Here is a 12,471-nt window from a genome sequence, read left to right as displayed (position 1 = left end):
CCTTTCTGGTATTATTTGGACATGAAGAGGTTCTAGTGCATCATGCTGCTTTACCAGCCTTGTTGTGAGTCTCTTCTGAATGTAGACTGATACTGCTCCATCTTTTTTCCCCTTCTGCACAGTAGCTGGTCAACACATGTTGAAGGAATTATAGCCCTGGACATCTGGAGTGCTCTCCACTATTTTAAACCATGTCTCAGTCACTAAACAGATGTCAATGTCTTAAAGGGCGAGAAGGGCATGTAGGAAGTGGAGTTTCGTGTTCAGGCTCCTATCATCGATCAGTAACACCCTCATATTTTCCCTTGCTGGTCTCGTTATGTTGGTAAGTTTATCAGAGTGGCATTGTTTATAAAAGGCACTATGGGGCTGGGCAATGTCTTTGCCAATAATTGAAACCCTAGGGGGATAGATGAAAGCCATCCCTGATGACGCAGTGTGGTCTGTCAGTCATATCCTTCTAGCTAACAAATATTGGACCCCCCCTTTGAATGACACCAAAAACTATCCTTGTAGAAGGTAGAATGCTTCTCAATGCTGGGTTCATATCTACCTTGGACACATAGAGTCTGAGAGCTCCCCCATTCTTTTGTTCCTCTCATGAGTATGAGTAATTATTTTAGTATTTATATCTGGGAATTGTGCATTATGTCTATTCTAGAAATCTGTATTACATACTCCTTGTGTTTTGATGACTACAGATTCAAATTCTTGACACGGATAAACAGGACAAAGCCAATTTTGAAAGTGTGCGAAGTGTGGCCCCAAAATTCCACACCAGGACACACAAGACTAGCGAGTGTGTGTGTGTGTGTGTGTGTGTGTGTGTGTGTGTGTGTGTGTGTGTGTGTGTGTGTGTGTGTGTGTGTGTGTGTGTGCGTGCTGCAGGCTGGAACACTTATCTGCAGAATGCTGTATATATAAAGCCTTTAGGCCCAGGCCTTAGCCAATCATCAGAACAAACTAATTTTAAAGGGTCTACTTCCTCTGCTGACAAGCCTATGAAAGAAAATGACAGCTCATGGGAAAAAGATAGGGACTTTGAGCCTAAGTAAAGAAAATTAGATAACACCAACCCTTCCTCAACCCCAAACGTACCAAGGCTGGATCTCTTCCCTTCAGCTTCTACAGCAAATTAACCCTCGACTAGAACTTCTTCAAAGCCAGTCATTGTAATTTACAATAAATCCCAAAGCCTTTGGTTAGTAGACATTCTTCAGAGAGGAACTTGCCCCCTTTTGCACCATGGCCCCCTTACACCTCCTCACTCATGTCTTTTAGGTCCTTTAGGAGTACCAGCAATGTGGATTGGGAGTACATGATGAGAGTCTTTCTGAAGACACAGATTGAAATGAGTACCCCCCCCCCCCACATTTCTAGGGTGGGTCTGGCCTTTCATCTCCTTTATTTGCTCATTCCTTAGTCTGTGTTTTGGCACTGGTAGGTTTGGAGATGAGACAACACCAAGCTTTTATGATTGGAGATGACTAGGATCCTTCCCTTGGCTTCAGACCTTTCCCATCCAATTCACTCACTGCCAAGAGTTTTGATGCCATCTGAATCTAGGCACCAAGTGCTTGACTCTGAGTCCTCTGCTGCATCTTTGCCGCCAACACACCTGGTTATTTTTTTAATGCTGGAAACTTCAGCCTTCAATGTCTCAACCCTGATCTGTTCCTCACAGCCCTCCATTTTGTTGGTGTTGGGGATATCTTCCTTAATGCAGCTTACTTCCACTTCTTTAATGACAGGCACAGTGCTGAGACAGACCTCTCTGGTGCTGGAAAATCTGAGATCAGCATTCAAGGTTATGGAGGTGATGACTGCTTTTCCTCTGAGAACTTAGTCTCAGTTTCGAACTGTGCTACACCCTGCAAACTTCATCAGGCAGCCTAAGGAGAAAACAGAGAAGATAGCCTCAAATATCCTGCACAGGCTCTCTCTGGGTCCTCTGAGGAGATGGATCCCACCCTTCCCGATGTTCCTAGGAAGAGAACATACAAGAGGAGGCACCTAGACTTCCCTTCAGAATCTCTCACCTCAGACATTGACTTGGATGACTCCTCCATCCCCTCCAGAACACAACATCTTTGGTGATATCACAGAATTGATGAGAGAAAGGGGGTCCTGGCCCACAGACATTCCCTCTCAGGATGAGGAGGTGTTATTTGAGGCTTATTGGTTTGGACCGTTTACTTAATGCCTGGTCCATCTTGTAAACCATCTAATTGATTTGGCCATCAAGCGGGCATGGTAGGAGCCCAGTTCCTCTGAACCTGTCCCCATAAAGCCTGATAAAATTCCTACCCCCCAAGGAGAGGCAGCACTGGTCCTGTGGTGGACACCATGATTATAGCAGCCGCTGCCAGGAGGGTGCTGTCTGAAGAAGCAGTAGCAGCTGTCCACCTGCCCAACAAGGAGTCCTAGAAGATGGATAAGATAGGGAAGAGTGCTTATATTTCAGACACCTGTGCTCTGAGAGAATTAAATTATGACACACACATAAAAAGCTTCCAAAGAGATTTAATGGAACAGGCTTTAACTTCTTTGCAAAGCCTACCCATGAAAGAGTCATGTAAACAGCTAGAGAGTACAGTTGGGTTGGTGTTGAATATCATGTAGTAACTTGCCATCATTGTCTAAAGAGTCCAGATAGGTACTTCCACTGATACCTCCAGAAGGTTCTTTCTGTCAAGTTATAAAATGTTGTGCTACAGTTATTGCTATCACTCAGACAAATGTCATCAGCACTGTGGCAGTGACATTTAGATATCAGTTCTGTTGTACCTCATTTTGCTCAAATGTCTTACTCTCAGCTCCCAAAACGTGTTCTCTGTTTCAGGCATAGTTATGGTCATAGATCAGAAGTCAAAGAACATTGAAAGTGTACCTCAGAAACAGTGAAATCAAAATCCTTAGTTGGGGAAATGTTGGCTGACATCTGATCTCACTGGTACCACAATATTCCTCAAGTGGTGGCCTGCTTCAAACAGAATTTTCTTACCTTCAAAGTTGAAAATTGTAAGTGTAACAAGGAAAAAAGAAAGAATGAAAGAAAGAAATCACAACTAGCAGGCATTGGTTCTACATGGAATTATATGCATTTTTTTGTTGGTTGATTTATCGGGCCAAAACTGATTACTGAGTCATCTCAATGCACCATGAAAAGGATCATCCTTAAATATAGTGATACTTGACATTTGCAGGGATATTGATATTACTCAAAGCTTGCCCAAAAGATTACAATCATGTTTTCCAATTTCACATCCAAGAAGTAAATAAATTAAAAGTCTACCCAGCTGTGGGAGCTTTGGATCAGCCAAGCTGATAACAAACACCCTCATTGCAAATCAGCTTAGGTACATCCTCAACTTCATATTATTTGGTGGCACTTTTGAAAACATTCACAGTTATCCCCTCCCAAATTAGACTTGATCCATTACTTCTGTTCTCATACAATCCCATTTGTCTTCCTCTTTGTTTTTAAATTTCTGCAGTGAGCTCCCATCACAGCTGACCTCCATCTAGAAACGTATGACCTCCTAAACTGTCAGACATACAGCTTCAGAAAGGAACATAGTATAGTAGCAGCCACCTTATTCCACATTAATCACATATTTCATGGTCTGGACAATGACAGATTTATAGTTAAAGTTTTTGTTGACTTTATACTGGCCTTCAACATTGACAAACACCCTTGCCTTTTTAGATAATAACATTACAGACTTGTCTCCACTGATCTTAACTAAATGAACAGTAACATAACTGAATGAGTCTTCAGAGTTAAGATAGGTAGCTGCTTCTTGCAATCTGAGCTGGATATAATAGGTGTTGCTCAGGCCTTTACCCTGGGATTGCTGATTTTGCATTCAACACTTCCCTCCTCAGTGTACCTGCCATTTTCTTCTGTGATGATCTGGTAACACAATCCTCTTTTGTTTCTTCAGAAAACCACATTCACCTCTTACTAGAAACCCGAAAGCAATCCATGATTGATTCACTTTCATGGAGCCTTGCTTTAGCATTAAAAACATGAAGCTATGATCCTCTGTCAGGTCCCTAATACTTGCTTGGTCCATAAGTTTTCCTTCTAAGCGTCTGTCTACACTTAGCCTAACATGTTAAATACCTTGGCTTCTGACTTGACTACCAGCTTACCTCTGGGATTCATTGATGGTGTTGTTACTAAATGTAGGTTTGTGCTGTCAGTATGCTGGAGTCTTCTTATTCAGAACACTCTTGTGCTGTCCTTCTTATAGCTAAAGTGTGACTGTAGCAAACAGAGCTAAATTTGATAACTGTTCCCTTTTTCTACAAAGTTCACTACCTGAAATACTGTGCCACTCTGGGCTTCCTTCTAAAGAACACAAAATTCAACTTTCACCCTGTAACAATCTATTTCTAATTCCTTTCATCATGCTAAGTGTGTAATAGAATGCTTTACTAAGGCTTTCTGTTAATGGGATCCCAAAGTATGGAACTTTGTTCCCTTGACTAAATGCTCATACACTTACTCTGAGTTTAAATCTGGTCTCTCCACCCATCACAAGACAGATACTCTGAGCAGCTGTATAAAACGGGGTACCCCTCCATTGAGATTTGTTGACCTGGAAATTACCACATTTGTAATAGATCCCTAAAAGTAGATCCAATAGTAAGGGATCTGGAAATGCATGCTGACAGTAACCTGACCTTTGGCCACCACGTGTTTACTACTGTGAGAAAATCATTCTGCACTACACAACTTATAATTAAGGACATAGCATCCGGGTCCAAGGAGGTCATTATTCCTCTGTACTCAGCTGTCATCAGACCAGTCATCAAGTACAGCAGGCTGTTCGGCACGTACCTGGCCAGGTACTTGAAACAGCTTAAGAGACCACAGAGGTTCCTCACGAAAAGAATACAGGGAATAAACAACAACTCCTGTGCAGACAATGTTAAAGATTTATCCCTGAAATCGATCTCCTGTAGACTGCTGTGCAGAGATCTATGTCTAGCCTACCCTGGAATCACCCTCTGATCCCACTCTGAAGGATTTGTTGTACATCCACAAAATAAATAGCATAGGAATTACCGGTTCTAAAGAACTAAGCCTCTACTGCAACATAAATAGTATATGTTGGAGGGACAGGTATAAGTCTGTTGGGCCAGTAACCACCTATGAGTGTTTATTATGTATTTGAACCGATGCTTATATTAGTTCCCATTTTTAGCACTTAACTTTGCATGTTTTATATGTATTTCACTGTATCCTGTAGGTAATCATCTTTCAGCCATTAGAATGTTTTCCTTTGTTATCCCCATATCTGTCTAGCCATCTATTTATTTGTCTATCTGTCTGTTTATTATCTGTTAAGGTCATAGCTAAATGAAAGAGGGTTATTGTTTCAGTCTGCCTACCTTAAATAGAAGTAAAAATAAATTACTAACATCAGCTACAAATGCAATGTATAGGTCTCATTGTACTATCATAATAAGCATTTATGGTTATCCTCTGCACAAGTAATACAGTAATGAAAATGCAAATGTATTCAAAGGGAAAGAGGAATGTGAGTGAATCAGAAAAATCACGACAGAAAATAATGTGGATAAGGGCCTCATCCACCCAAAATTATATTTAGTTTGTGCTACTCAACATCTCCATTAAGGCAACAGAGACTGGGTGTGTGGATTAGCACTTTGTTTCCCCTTGCTGCAAATGCTGTTGGTACATATCAGGAATATAAGTTTGGGCAGCTTATTTTCATGTTCCAGACAATGTAACCTGTATCTATTGGTTCATAGCTAAGTAATAGGTTAACTGCCCTTGCAGATCATTTTAAGCCTAGCGAAATTATCTTTTTTGCTCAAAATAATGTATCCTGTTTGGTTATAGACAGGCCTTACCCATCCCATGGTTGATAGTTATTTATTACCTCTGATGAGAAAAACTGGGATCACACCATAGATAATTTGAGGGAGATGCATACATGGGATTTAGGAGCTGCATCTGTCCATTAGTAGTACAGGGGACAATCCTAGGGTAAGTTTTCTGTTTCACATCCATAGATCTAAGTTGATCTATTACATTTTTAGTTGATTACATTTATTATCATTTCTTGATTTATTAGTTGATTCCTGTTACATTTTGAAGCTTGTATATCTTGGGTGAATATGAAAGGGTTTCAGGACATCTAGCAGGAGTGCTATAGTGACTGAAACTTGCAAAATTTTAATTGTTTGAGTTCTTGGACTTTCATACATAGAATATAACATTCAGCAACTGTTTATCTTTGGCAAAGAGGTAGTAGACCTGCAGTATTGTTAATTACACCCGAGCAATTTAGAGGGATTGCCATTTTACTTGTAGATACACTTTTGGATGTGAGAGGAAACCTGGGACCCTGGCGCAGACACAGGAAGGGCATACACACTGCACATAGAATACACCACGACTGGGAACAAAACTGGTGAACCATGGTCTGTGAAGCAGCAACCCTAACCGTTACACCACTAAGCACCATATGTCAATGAAATTCCAGGTCTCAAATAAATAAGAAACAGGTTATAGTAACATTACAGACTGTGAGCATATTGAGCGGTGTGACAGTAAAATATTATTCATGCTTGTAGAACATATTGCTGTCTGTTGTATTGTTGCTTGCCTCCAGACATATACATTTTAGAGAGTTACATTTAATTCCCAAGTACTTAATTGACTGAATGCACAATAGAGTGATGCTCTTGTTGCTAGTCTCATTTATAGAGCTTTAGATGCTTTTGAAAAGGCAAGTTATTTCAGTTAACATGGCAGCATAGTGAAAAAAATCAAGCTATTGCACAACAATGGCAGAGTGTTTTTTTTTTTTTTTGAGGTATGAGAAACAGTTGCAGGTGCAAAATGTTATTTAGTCTGCTATTTGATTTGAGTTTCTTTGGCCCAGCTAATTAGTGTGATTTAGTCTTCCTTCATGTGACAGTCTGCATGCATGTTTCACTTCTTATTTCTTGCTTTACTACCACCAATACCACAACCCCTCCTCCATTCAAGATTCTTCTGAGGAGACACAGCTAGGCTCACCCTAGAACTGAGTGGCTTCCCATTTCCTGAGTTTTATGGACCTGATGTTGTATGAAAGAAAATAAAACAAAATCCAGTTTTCACCACCCATTTCCTCCCCTAGACCCATTTCCATAACAACAGAATGCTATTTCAGAGTCTGTGTAACTCAGCTGTAGTAAAAATAACCAAGAATTTCTTCACTTTGCAAATGCATAGGTATAAAGGGAGACCCTTGTCATTTTTTATTTGCCTGTTTTTATTAGGCGTTTATCACTTTTTCCTTTTCGGCCTTTGAAATTGATTTTCTCTTGTGTGTTCTTTCTCTCTCTCTCTCTTTCCTCACACACACACAGGCCAAGAGATGCTAGGATGTTCGATATTTCATTTGAGAGTGCTAATCGCATTACCACGCTTGACGTTTTACAGATATCATATTATGGGCGCAAATTTGCCAAATTATTAGCACCATAATGTATAGCTTGTCAAAGGTATTTAGGAGAGTAAGAGCCCAGGGCTTATCAGGGGTTAGCAAGGGGCTGCTGCAGTGCTCCTGAAACAGAGAAAGACAGTTGTAAAATATCACCTTTTCTGCAGCTCAGCAGACTTTTTAGTGTTTAAAACTTATCACCTGTCTATCAGACGCATCCACTGCTGCAAAATTTTTCCTTTGTGAATTGTACTGAGCACACAGAAGCTTTTAATTATCTTTCAAAATGAGACTCCGAGGATTTCTTCTCTGTCTTTTTTATCTTACTTGTAACTGCAGATATAGTTTCCTTTTTAGTAAACGTCATCTACTTAAACTGTTTTATCAAACTGTGACTATCAGACACCATAATTATAACAGGGTATATAAAATGGAAGTACCTATGTGATTACACAATAGAAACATATACATGTAAAAAAAATATTGGAAGGTGAAATAGCCTGTCCTGCTCTACATGTCGTAGTACATTTCCCTTACTCCCTTTATATATTTTATGATTTTGAGCAAAGATGTGACGTCTTCCTTACTACTGATTCAGTGGAGAAAAGCAACCTTGTGATGAAGAGGGCTTACACATTTACCAAAAAAGAATGTATTTAATGTGTAATACTGTGATACCTCATAACACTTCATATTCTAGCAGGATATACGACACTCTTGTTATTCTTTTTGTCAGTAGACACAAGAAGCACTCTTTTAAATGGCATGTGCTTCTTTCAGCATCCAGAATGTTACTTGTGCAGGTTTTTTAAGAATCTTTTGTAAATTTAATTTTTAATTACAGAGCTTTTAAGAAAGCATTCTGTGACTTCAAATGTTGCATGATACTATGCAATATTTAAAGTCTATGGATGTAGACCATGTTATCCCTTGCAAGTTAAGTTAAAAAAAAAAAAAAAATATTGTAATTAGCAACACAACAGCTAACCCCCCCCCCTCAAAAAAAACAAAAAAAAAAGTGTTGTTTGCATCCTAGCATGTCTGTCAAGCTACAATAGTAATCCATAACTGCACCATACCTTACAGTTCATGACTGAATATAGCAAAGAGACCTTGTGTTTAAACTTGTACAGGCAGCACTAGTATAGAACATTGGTCAACAGTTTAAAATACAAAACTGAAAATGTTTCTTACATTTAAAAAGTTTTTGTGTGTATATGTGTGTGTTTTTCAGCAAACAGCAACTAGATTAAAACCTTCTTAGATAACAGTTTTAAAATTCTGAGACATGTGTGTGTGTGTGTGTGTGTGTGTGTGTGTGTGTGTGTGTGTGTGTGTATATGCGCATATATATATATATATATATATATATATATATATATATATATATATATACACACACGTATACACATATATATATATATATATATATATATCTTTATATATAAACGTATATATACACGCGTGTGTGTCTGTGTATATTTTATATATATATATATATATATATATATATATATATATATATATATATATGGATCCATATTTAATGATCGAAATTTCAAAACTTCGACATTCAAAAAAAAAAAAAATACATGTTTATGCAGGGGGCAAGCCCCCCTATACCCCCCACACTCCCCGCTATTTAAATATACCAACTCCGAGATCGCACTACAGCGAGGAAAAGGGAAAATTCCCATTCCGCACTGTATGGAGATCTCTGTTTAGATGTTCAAAGTTTTAAAACTTTGATCATATTGTTTCGGCCGTATGAGATTCGAAGTTCTGAAACTTTGATCACCTAAATGGGACCTATATATATATATATATATATATATATATATATATATATATATATATATATGTAGATTCACTTTAGAAGCTCAAAATACTGAAATATCAAAATTCAGTATTTTGAGCCCATAAAGTGGAATCCTGACAACAATGAAATCTCAGAAGCGCGAAATTCAAAACCTTGCACACCAGAGATTTTGAATTAGCTCTTCCGGTGTTTCACTGTGGTTGAGGATACAGTTAAGTGTTATTTGTTAAGGGTTTTGGGTATGGGCTGTGGTGTGTATTAGTGTGTTTTGTTGCTGTGATGTGTGTGTGTGTGTGTGTGTGTGTGTGTGTGTGTGTGTGTGTGTGTGTGTGTGTGTGTGTGTGTGTGTGTGTGTGAGGAAAATGTAGCTTGTGTGGTGGTGTTTTGTGTGTGTTTGTATGTAGTGCGACCTCAGAGTTAGAATATTTAAGTAGGGGGAGTGGGGGGGCGCAGAGAGGGCATAGAGAGCTTGTGTTTATGTGTGGGGAGGAAGTTGTGTGTGTGTGTGTGTGTGTGTGTGTGTGTGTGTGTGTGTGTGGAGTAGAAGCGCTAATTCAAAATCTACGGTATGCGAGATTTTGAATTTCGCACTTCTGAGTTTTCATTGTTTTCAGGTTTCTACTTTACAGCCTTGAAATACTGAATTTCGATATTTCAGTATTTCAAGGATATAAAGTGAATCCATATATATATATATATATATATATATATATATATATATATATATACAGAAATAAAAGTATTGAGGATGTGAGGGTGCATATCGACATTTGTTGTTCTCCTGTGGCTTCCTCATTTTGTTTTGTTTTTTTCTTAATTCTGGGTCTCAGAATTATAATAGGGTGTCAGCCTCTTAATGTCGTACTTTTATGCCTTTGACATACTTGGTTGCTCTTAAGGCTGACCTTTTCCACAAGTTTAAAATTAGGAGCCACCATACTGTTGAGACATTTGGCATTAAGCAACCCTTGAAATAATTATTTTTTCTGTTGTTATAATGTCACCACTGGAGTTGGTTGTAGACTTTTGATTTTCCAGAATTGGAAACTTATGGTATATAATATAATGGTTTCTCAGTATTGCTGGCTCATTGTATTGTTTAGATGGAGGCATATGTAATGCAGCAGAGTATACTGAGGTGCTTTTGTGATACTGTTCTCCTGCCCTTCCTATACACAGCCCCACTTTATAAAGGCATGCTTGTATAGCCTTGGAGAATATGAAGGTACCTTAATCAGTCAAATCTTTTTCCGGGCACCTGAGAGATTCCACTGAAAAGCTAAATTTGTGCGGGATGGCCGGATGAGCGTGTAATTTTTTATTAAGAAATGCTGGGAAGAGTAGTGAGGTTTAAAGGAAGGTAGGAATTGAATTCATCCTAATGTGACAGACAACTGATTGTTTCAGAGGAGTAAGGCCAATCCCAGCTAATAGCAAGAGGTTCTCCAGTTCGATTTTCGGCTGGAGCGCCTTCTGTGCGGAGTCTGAATGTCCTCCCTGTGGTTGAGTGAGTTTTAAAAAAGACATGCAGGTAGATGTGTGTGTGTATGTGTACTTTCAGTGAAGGTTGGGTGCCGGGCTGGCAACTCGACACCATAAAAACTCCACTGCCAGTCAATCTGCGAACCAGTGATCTACTGTGACGACCCCTAACTGGTAAAATCCGAATGATATTTCTATTAGTAAAGTACTCTGAAACATTTCTGTTAAGTGTTAAGTGTTACATCTGCTCTTGCTTAGTTCAAAGTTGAAAGGGGGGATGTAATGCATTAGTTAACACCTGGATGTACTGGGTATGTGTGCACTAGCTGTGCTTGCTAGATGAGTAGCAAATACAGAGTAAAACACACATTTAAACAGCAGCTCTGCTCTTCATTTATTTGTTAATTAATGCCTTGTGTATACAGGTGTCAGCGAACGTGCATACCATTTAATAATATTTCTTAAAATGAACAGATATTAGATAAAGATAATGTTCATTTCTACCAAGATTTCTGACTGCATGTCGCTGATAGTGTTACAGGCACAATATCAAACTTTGCATTTTTTTTTGTTGTAATTCCTCAATACATAAAGCTCCTAGCTGTGTCTTCTCGCATGGCTTACCTACATAATGATATGTACCTCTTCTTATACCTTTTCAAGAAACTTTGCTCCAATTCACTTAGGAGTTTATGAAGTTTTTCCAGATAATCCATGAGGTGTAACGGGAGAGGAGTCAAAAGCAGAAAGAAGGGAAGAAAACTTTGTAAAAGTGGTCACCATCCTTTAAAGACCTTTGTTAGTACCATTTAGGCTTGTTTCTGAGCTCTTCATTTGAAAACAGGTTTTAGAATGCATTTATTTGCATAAACATTGCTGACAAATATCTTGAAAATCATGTAGGACCCACATCTGAAACTACATTTTTGGCTTGGCATGAAATACATAACTTCCACCTCAAGAACTCCAAACTATGGCCCTTCTTTGCTTTATAACATAAATGTATATATCTTTGTATTCGTTGCTGCACTTCCTTTCTTGATGTGTTTCATAATAACATGTTTTGTATGCCTGGAGTTCAACTCCCATCATCAAAAGAGTTTCTGCCATAAACCTGGGGAGATTCTTCTTCTTGTCTTTCGGCTTTTCCCAGTTAGGGGTCACCACAGCGGAACTCCGGTCCGCTAATGATTGGCAGTAGAGTTTTACGTACTGGCTTTCCGGGCCTAACACACAACCTTCAATGAAGGAACATCCATTCATGCATGTCACCACACAGAAGATGCTCTAACTGAGAATCAAACAGGCAACGAGATTGGAAACATTAAATCTGAATGGATCTTGTTCAAGTCCCCAATAGTTGAAACAACAGCAAGGGCTTGTGGCTGAAATGTGGTTGATGTGTACATTGCCAGTAATTTTATGACTTGCTGGTGGACCACAGTGGGAGGGGAAGCTGTAAGATTTTTTTTGTACTCTTTTTGCATTTGTTGTATGTTGCTCATCAGACCTTTTCCAGGCAGTTAACGCATTTGTTTCCCATAACCAGGATAACAGTTGACTGGAAAGGGCCATCATTCAGACAGCCATGTGGGATGGCTCAATTTTCTCCTTTAGCTCAATTCCCCCATGTATGTGTGTAGCAAAAGAGGACTATGCAATGGGCTGACAGTACTGGTCATCCTTACTTCAGTAAGG

General features: G+C 38.9%; 1 protein-coding gene across 11 annotated transcripts in view; it reads left to right on the top strand.

Annotated features, from left to right (window-relative positions):
- The window catches only part of RNF220 (ring finger protein 220), a 1,177,048-nt gene that overhangs the window by 260,484 nt on the left and 904,093 nt on the right, over positions 1 to 12,471 (top strand). The window lies entirely within an intron of this gene.

Source organism: Protopterus annectens, chromosome 10.part0, assembly GCF_019279795.1.
Source record: "Protopterus annectens isolate FY-2018-M chromosome 10.part0, PAN1.0, whole genome shotgun sequence".
In the NCBI taxonomy this organism is placed as follows: Eukaryota; Metazoa; Chordata; order Ceratodontiformes; family Protopteridae; genus Protopterus; species Protopterus annectens.
Note: the sequence above shows the minus strand (reverse complement) of the source record. Positions and strands in the feature narration are given on the sequence as shown.